The sequence below is a fragment of the Cygnus atratus genome, chromosome 3 (assembly GCF_013377495.2).
Source record: "Cygnus atratus isolate AKBS03 ecotype Queensland, Australia chromosome 3, CAtr_DNAZoo_HiC_assembly, whole genome shotgun sequence".
Lineage (NCBI taxonomy): Eukaryota > Metazoa > Chordata > Aves > Anseriformes > Anatidae > Cygnus > Cygnus atratus.
In genome coordinates, this window is record NC_066364.1 from 33203797 (window position 1) to 33213454 (window position 9658).

The following is a 9658-nucleotide window of genomic DNA, read 5'->3' on the forward strand; positions in this document are numbered from 1 at the left end:
ATCCTGTGTTTAAGTTTTTTCCCATTGCCTCTTGTCCTGTCCCTGGGCAACACTGAAAAGAACCCATGCCCATCCTCTTTACACCTTCCCTTCAGGTATTTATGAACATTAATAAAATCTCCCTTGTTCATATGTAAGGAGTCATTCTTACCTATGAATTAAAGCATAAAGGAAACTATATATTTAGAATGCCCTTTCAAATACTTCGGTCATTCAAGATAATTAATTTCAAACATTAATAATATTTCCATACTTTTTAGTAGTTTTCAGAAGGTAAGAACATTTTTTGTAGATTCAACCAAGTTATATTTTTTTTCTTAAATTTTACTATGTCTTTTTAACAAATACATTTGAAGGAGAGAAAATATGTTTTAAAATTATTTTAAAAGACAGTTTAGATTCAAAGTTTACTTCAGCATTTTAAACATTTTTTTTTTTTATGGGCAAGCATGCAAAATTTTGAATAGCAGGAAGCCAAATGGAAATGTTACTGCATCCCAAAATATTGCATTATGCTGGGTGTCTGCTTTCTAGAATAACAGGAGTCACCACATAAATGCTTAAACATAATTTTCTTAAATTGTTATGTTACAAATGTTACAAATTACGCCTGCATATGGCCACTACTATGTAGGCCCAGAAAACCATATCTGACTGAAATGTAAATACTTTAATGGTTGATTTGCTGCCCAAAAGGACTGTAAACAGGAGTGGCCACAAAGCATTCTAAACACCAGTCATGTGCTACTCCAGCCTGTCTTGCCACCCCCAAAATTTACTTTCCTTGATACCTTAAAAATAACATCAACAAATCATTATTGGCAGCCTAAACTTTCCTATGAACCTCTCTTTTACCGAGAGTTTTATATAGTGCTCTTTAACCATGACTTCGTTTTTCATTGCTTCCATGACATTAGATTATTTTACTCTACAGAACTGAACCTTGCATGATTTTTTCTGGTCTGTATCAGAGAGTGACTCAGCCCACAAACCTAGCTCTTCTATGGCAGTTCCTGAGCTGTAATCAGATTCCCCAGTAAGCAACCAAAGAAACTCAGTCCTGATACAAGTAGTGAGATTTTCTCATGATGATATGGAAACTGAAAGCCTGGATCTTAGAACTCGAAGGAATAATTTGATCAAAAGCTGAGACAAAGATGGCTCTAGAGCACATTTAAACCTCATCCTCAATGTAGCCAAAGACTTATTTTAAACTTAGTTTAAACAGTCTTAATGTTTGTTAAACAGATTCTCAAAAAATAAGAACTATGGCAAATATGAGATATCTGTCCTAATACCAGTTCACACACAGATGGACGCTGTGAAGACTTTTTCCTCTGTTGCTTCATAATGTTTTGCTGCAGTTTTAAGGAGAATCACAGAATCACAGAATCGTCTAGGTTGGAAGAGACCTCCAAGATCATCTAGTCCAACCTCTGCCCTAACACTAACAAGTCCTCCACTAAACCATATCACTAAGGGCTACATCTAAATGTCTTTTAAAGACCTCCAGGGATGGCGACTCCTGGGCAGCCCATTCCAATGCCTAACAACACTTTCGGTAAAGAAGTTCTTCCTAATATCCAACCTAAACCTCCCCTGGCGCAGCTTTAGCCCATTCCCCCTCATCCTGTCACCAGGCACATGGGAGAATAGACCAACCCCCACCTCTCTACAGCCTCCTTTAAGGTACCTGTAGAGAGCGATGAGGTCTCCCCTGAGCCTCCTCTTCTCCAGGCTAAACAACCCCAGCTCCCTCAGCCGCTCCTCGTAAGACTTGTTCTCCAGACCCCTCACCAGCTTCGTTGCCCTTCTCTGGACTCTCTCGAGCACCTCCATGTCCTTCTTGTAGCGAGGGGCCCAAAACTGAACACAGTACTCGAGGTGCGGCCTCACCAGAGCCGAGTACAGAGGGACAATCACCTCCTTAGACCTGCTGGCCATACTGCTTCTTATACAAGCCAGGATGCTGTTGGCCTTCTTGGCCACCTGAGCACACTGCTGGCTCATATTCAGCCGATTGTCAACCAGTACTCCCAGGTCCTTCTCGGCCAGGCAGCTTTCCAGCCACTCATCTCCCAGCCTGTAGCGCTGCTTGGGGTTGTTGCGCCCCAGGTGCAGGACCCGGCACTTGGCCTTGTTGAACTTCATACAGTTGACCTCAGCCCATCGGTCCAGCCTATCCAGATCTTCCTGCAGAGCCTTCTTTCCCTCGAGCAGATTGACACACGCACCTAACTTGGTATCATCTGCAAACTTACTGAGGGTGCACTCGATCCCCTCATCCAGGTCATCGATAAAGATATTGAAGAGGACTGGCCCCAGCACTGAGCCTTGGGGGACTCCACTAGTAACCGGCCTCCAACTTGGATTTGGCTCCATTCACCACAACTCTTTGGGCCCGGCCATCCAGACAGTTTTTAACCCAACAAAGCGTATGCCAGTCCAAGCCACGAGCAGCCAGTTTCTCGAGGAGAATGTTGTGGGAAACATTGTGGGAGAGGTGAATAACAAAAAACATCCCAAAGCCAAAAAGAAAAATGCTAATTCAAGTTAAGAATAAGACAGAAGCAGGGAAGGAAGTAACTATTTCTAACTAAGATGCATATGCTGTACCAGCACTCCTTACAGGCTTCAAGAGGGGTGGAGATCAATGTCCAGCTCAGACAAGAAGAGCTCAGACAAGAAGAGAAGGCAGCACAGCAGAACTCATTTTCTTGCAGTCCAAGAAAAGAAATGGGGCATCCACCTTGGGCATAAAAAAAAAAAAGAAAAAAAAAAAAAGCTGAAGAAAAATTCTCATCAAAATAGTTCAATTCCAAAATCTTCTAAGATAGATAACACAGTAAAGGATCTATAGCAGAATGCCTCATCTTTAAATACAGGCATTAATTTTTGTCTTATTTTCTTTCAGAACTAAGCTGCAACATATTTTTCATGGGTCAAAACCCCAGAAGGCAAAGGCAGCGACTGGAGAATGATGAACCACCCACTGTAGGAGAAGATCAGATCTGATTACAACTAAGGAACTTAAAGGTTGGCAAGTCCATGGGGCCTGATAAGATACATCCAAGGGTCCTGAGGATGCAGATGTATTTGCTAAGCCACTCTCCAACACATTTGAGAAGTTGTGGCAGTCCAGTGAAGTTCCCACTGACTGGAAGAAGGGAAACATAATCCCCAATTTTATAAAGGGAAAAAAGAAAGACCCAGGGAACTACAGGACAGTCAGTCTCACTTCCGTGCCCAGCAAGATCATGTAGCAGATCATCCTGGAAACTATGCTAATGCACATGGAAAATAAGGTGATTGGTGACAGCCAACATGGCTTCACTAAGGGCAGATTGTGCCTGAAAAATCTGGTGGCCTTCTACAATGGGGTTACAGAAATGGTCAATAGGGGAAGAGCAACTGACATCACCTATGTGACTTTGTGCAAAATATTGATATATTGTCCTGCACAACATCCTTGTCTCTAAAATGGAGAGACATGGATTTAATGAATGGACCACTGGGTGGGTAAGGAAGTGCCTGGATGTTTACACTCAGAGAGTCACAGTCAATGGCTCAATGTCCAGGTGGAAATCCATGATGAGTGGTGTTCCTCGGAGGGTCAGTATTGGCACCAGCCCTGTTTAACGTCTTTGTCAGTGACATGGACAGTGGGACCAAGTGCACCCTCAGCACATTTGCTGATGACACCAAGCCATGTGGTATGGGAGGGCTGAGGGATTTGGGGTGGTTCAGCCTGGAGAAGAGAAGGCTCCAGGGAGACCTTATAGTGGCCTTCCAGTACCTAAAGAGGGTCTACAACAAAGCTGGGAAGGGAGTCTGTCAGAGAGTGTAGAGATAAGACAAGGGGGAATGGTTTTAAACTCAAATTGGGTAGATTTAGATTAGATACTAGGAAGAAATTCTTTACTCTGAGGGTGGTGAGGCACTGGCATAGGTTGGACAGAAAAGCTGTGGATGCTCCAGTCCTGGAAGCATTGAAGGCCAGGTTGGATGGGGATTTGAGTAACCTGGTCTACTGGAAGGTGTCCCTGCCCATGGCAGGGTGTTTGGAATTATATGATCTTGATGAGTGATTTCAGTGTTACCTAGCAAGGACTCAGCACATGTTCTTTTCAAAATGGTGAATGAATCAACAGAGAGAAACAGCAAAAATTTAGTGCAACTTTTGAAAAGTGGATCTGCAGTTGATCTTACTACATGAACTGATGTAGGAAACATGGACATTCATATTTCCACTGCACCATGCTGCTTCAGTACTTGAGTGGTAATCAAGAACCATTTGGCAAGAAACAGAAAAGATGTTGATACGGCTTCTGCCACAAAAACCACAGGCTTTTATCAATTCATTAATTTTTGCTTGGTTTTGCTGACCCTCAGTGGGATTATCTCAGTAACAAATTGTTGCTGAAATGAAAGAATGTTATGAAAAGAGTTACACAGTTTTATTACCTGTAATACCTGAGAAGATACTTGACACTCACAGAATTTCTCCTGCGTTGTTTTTGTTACGGTGCCCATACTCTTCTCTTTCATATTGCTTCTGCCATTGTAATTCCTGTATGTATAGCTGGACAATAAACCAGCTTTAAGTATTTTCTGGTTAGTAGACCCAGTGGGAAGCATCTTGCCTATGTTGACAGGTTCACACGCTCACCAGGAGAACTGCTTGGCTCTTTTTGGGGAGTAGAGCTGACTATGCACTGGAAAATATACAGGATAGCACAGGACTGGCTCTCTTGACACAGTCCTTCCTCCTCAAAGAAAGCAGGTATCAGCACAACTACATGCTAATGTGTCTGAACAGCTTCCAGACCAAAGGTGGCTTGCAGCCACCAGCACAGACTCTGGCCTGCATTTCTCTGCACCTGACTGTACCCTTAGCTTCCAGCTTAAGAACTGGATTTTGAGTTACTGGGGACATAGTAATGTTTTCTACACTAAATTCCTTATTATTCTTTGCTGCTGTGTCAAGCAGGCTTACTTACTGTTCCAGGCATCCATCTCAATAGGCATGGGTAACCAGATACAGAACATGCATTTTTGAGTCAATAGAAAAAAATGTTTCATTTGTCAATGTACAGTCATAACAATAACTGCAGTTCAAACCCTTTTAATGAAGGTTTATGTAAAGAGTGAGCTTACATGCCCTTCATAGTAACTTTGGTATTTTAATTTTGTCTCAGCTACTTGACTTTTCAAATTAGACATTACTTATATGTGGTTCTTGGTGGCAAAGTGTAGTGGGTTTACGTGGCAAGGTTTTGGTAGCAGGGGGCCATAGGCGTGGCTTCTGTGAGAAGGATCTAGAAGCTGCCACATGTTTGGTAAGGGCCTCACTGCTGACCAGAGCTGAGCCAATAAGTGAGGTTGTTTTGCACCTCTGTGAGAGCATATTTAAGACAGGGAAAAAAAAACGCTGTGCCACACAGCAGCTGGGAGAGTGAGAGGAGTGAGGAACAGCCTTGCAGGCGCCAAGGTCAGTGAAGAAGGAGGGGGAGAGGTGCTCCAGGCGCCAGAGCAGAAGTCCCCTGCGGCCTGTGGTGAGGACCATGGTGAAGCAGGCTGTCCCCCTGCAGCCCATGGAGTACCACGGAGGAGCAGGGTTCCACACTGCAGCCCGTGGAGGAGACCACGGTGGAGCAGGTGGACCTGCACCGATGGAGACTGCGGCCTGTGGAAGACCCCTGCCGGAGCAGATTCCAGGCCGGACCTGCAGCCTGTAGAGAGGAGACCACGCAGGAGCAGGTGACCTGGCAGGAGCTACTGCCTGTGGGGGATCCAGGTTGCAGCAGTTCGCTCCTGAAGGATGGACCCCGTGGTACGGACCCATATTTGGAGCAGTTCTTGAAGAGCTGCTGCCTGTGGGCAGCCCACGCTGGATCAGTTCACCAAAGACTGCATCCCGTGGGAGGGACCCCACAGCACAGGGGATGAGAGTGACCGAGAAGGAGCAGCAGAGAAGCGCTATAGACTGACCATAACCCCCATTCCCCCCGTTCCCCTGAGCCACTTGGGGGGCGGAGGTGGAAGAGGGTGGATGGGGGGGAGGGTGCTTTTGGTTTCTTTCCTTTGTTTCTCACTTCTCTAGCTTGTTAGTAATAGGCAATAAATCTTACTATCTCCCTATGCTGAGTCTGTTTGCCTGTCACGATAATTCCTGTGCGATCTCCTCATCCTTATCTCAACCCTTGAGCCCTTTTCATCGTATTTTCTCCCCTTTCCTCTTTGAGGAGGGGGAGTGAGAGTGTGGTTGTGGTGGAGCTCGGCCTCCTACCCGAGTAAAACCACCACACAAAGCCATGTGGAGGTTCTTTGGGTTCATATGGGCCTGTAAGGTAAAACTATCCTCACCCTAAGGAAATAGAACATGAATGACAGGGAGATGGCTGGCATTAGCTATCATAGCATAACTCATGTACTCAATATTTCTTACACACTTTGATTTCTAAAAGACATACTTTGTGCACAGAAAGAGACACACTTGGTGTTCAAGGAACTTCCTTGTTAGTTGTGTCACTAAATCAGATATAGGATCTTACATTGAAGTAGAGGATGGGTACTCAATAAGGGAGTGTTTTTCCTCCCCTGGTATGCTAAAGGAGAGACGGATCCTGATGAAAAGGTACCATGTGATCACACTATCAACAGCTGCATCCAAAAGCACAGAGGTTGAACTGAAGTTGCGCAAGCAAACCTGACTATTTTTTGTAACTTTTAAATGCTTGACTTTGCAATAATATTCTTTTCAAGTTTGAGTATGTGAATAGTTTTGCACATGTGGGAGATGCACATTTATGTGAGTCATCATAAATACATATTTTGTTTAACCATAAAATAATCACGAGGACTACATGTAACTGTGTTAGTGTTCAGTATATATACAAAGGAGTATATGTGGTTTTGCAATATTTGCGAAGTAGATGCCGTTCCTGTTACATAAACTAGAAACAGTTTGCATCTGTAATGTTACTTGTATACATTTAATCCAACCTGATATTTAGTGGTGCTGTCTGTAACAAAACAAAACAAAACAAAAAAAAAAAAAAAAAAGGGAAAACAAAAACCAACCCTGTATTAAATCCATCTTTTTACATCCTGAAAAGGGTTAAAATTATTTCATCAGCAAAGTGGAGTTAAATTTCTCCATGGCTTACCAAGTACAAGTATTGCCAACTGAAATGTTTGGCAATTCAGCTAAGGTTGAAATATCAATACCAACCACAGGCATGCATTTCATCTTTGTCAGGCACTTTGGTGGAGAGGAAAGACTGAGGATTTCTCTTAAGAATGGCTTTATAAAAAGTTTATAATTTAAAAAAGAAATCAATATCAAACCTATATTGTTGTCACAACCTGAATGATTTATGATTAAACAGTGTGGGATCATTGCAGTCCTTTTACTACATCATCTTTTGAAGTGCCAGTGCAAAACAAAAGTTACAAAAAATGCTATTGATCCATCAAAAATAATAATTACTATAGAGTGTCATCTTTCAGAGAAGGAATTAATTACCCAGAACTGTTACACCTTTAATAGTACCTCGCTCATGAGGAAGAGTCTCTTTATCTCCTGCTCCCTCTGGGTTATTTTTCAGTTGTCCAAAATCCACAATTATTTGTGCAATGCCACTTTTATATACCAGTTTCCAACTCCAAAGAAATACTAGTCCCTTTGATCCCCATTGGATCTATTGAATTCCATTGAATTCAGTGTTTATCTTTAGCTATAGCTACAGCACCATTGCTCTCATGAGGAACACATCTTTATTAGTTGGGCTGCAATCATCTTTGTGATTTGTCCTCTGATCACCTGCGATGGCACATGCAGTAATTTCTGAATAAATATTATGCACTGGATTTTTTGGGTATAAATTCTCACCAATTGGACACCCTCTGATTTAGGCTGACTATGCTCCCAACATGGTTTCTAAGGCATATAAAAGATCAAGTTAATGATCTTTCTTCTACATGAATACTTAATAAAATAATTTTCTTAAATTAATCTTGATAATTTTTGCAGTTTTAATTCTGAAACTTACACTATGATATCTCTGGGATTATTTTTGTCAGATCTCAATCAAAATCAATTCTGTAACCCTGAATTCAGGTTAGACCCCCCAGTGAAATTATGAATCTGGCTCTTCAGCCTCAGAACAGTCAGGCTCAAACTCTTCCACAGTTTCATATTTCTTTTTTACTTAAAACAAAATACAGTTGTCTTTCCTTTTTTATTTTTAATGCAGTACCCCACTATTTCTTGTATTAATTTCACGCTGATCTGACAAATAATGAGCTTATGGGAAGACCCATGAGCAGGGAGTTCCTCAGTGAATGAATAAAGAATTCAACTGAACAACCTTATTCAATAATATTAAGAATTAACAAATTCAATTATGTATCAAGATTTTAGTGGTTATTAGGACAGATCATGATTTTTTTCCAAATAAAAGCTTATTTTCAGAAAATACCCATTCTCTGAAACCCTAGCATATTTATCAGTGTCAGAGAATCATAGAATCATAGAATGGTTTGGATTAGAAGGGACCTTAAAGATCATCCAGTTCTAACTCTCCTGCCATGGGCAGGGACACCTCCCACCAGACCAGGTTGCCCAAAGCCCCATCCAGCCTGGCTCTGAACACTTCCAGGGATGGGGCATCCACAGCTTCTCTGGGCAACCTGTGCCGGTGCCTCACCACCCTCAGAGTAAAGTTTTTCCTTATAGCTAATCTAAATCTACCCCCTTCCTTTCCCACTAACACCGCCCCTCCCCCCCCCCCCCCCCCCCCCCCCCCCGAGAGTAGACTGGGAGCAGTGTCAAAACTCAGTTATAACACCAGCCCAAATGTAGCCAAAAAAGCACATCTGACTAGCATCTGATATCAATTACGGTAATCCCATACTCTTTTGTTCCTGTTCCCCTTTACAATGTGACTCATGCACTGCTGGCAAACAGACTAGCTCATTTGATATGTTTTACTCACTGCTGTAATTGCACCATTTGTTGTTCAAGGAGACATACTATTTTCTTTCTATACTGATTATCTTAAGTACAGATCATAATATTATCTTCTCCAACTTTACTGTATTCCTAATAGGTGAATGCCAAGCTTTCTTTCAGCCCTAAAGAAAATGAATATCACATACATTTTCCTTTACTTTCTGAGCTTAATTCCTTGCAATCCTCCTAGAGTGTCTATAACAGAAAATGGCTTTTTTTTTTTTTCCTGCAAGAATTGGTATGTTGTTCTGCAGAGGCAAATGACTTCTTGCTAGGGAGGTTTTTACTGCAGAGCATCAACAAAACTTTTCCATCACGCTTGTGTTCCACCAGGAAATACAGCATGCCAGGGCTGATTCTTGATCTTTCAAATGAAGGAAATGGCACTGAATAATTAAAAGTTGTAAGGCTCATTTCAGTGTATTTGTGTGTTTCTTTATTCCATTACACTCTAGAATTAGAAATCAGTTAGTTACAATATCTAACTTTTTATAAGATGACATATTTTAAAGGAAAAGATAACACAGACAACTAGTCTATCATCAAAAATGTCAGGAGATACATAGATTACCATGTGATGCTTTTATATTCAGACTTTGGTGAGCTATTCTTTGAAAATGAGGTTTGATTTCATTTTATTGC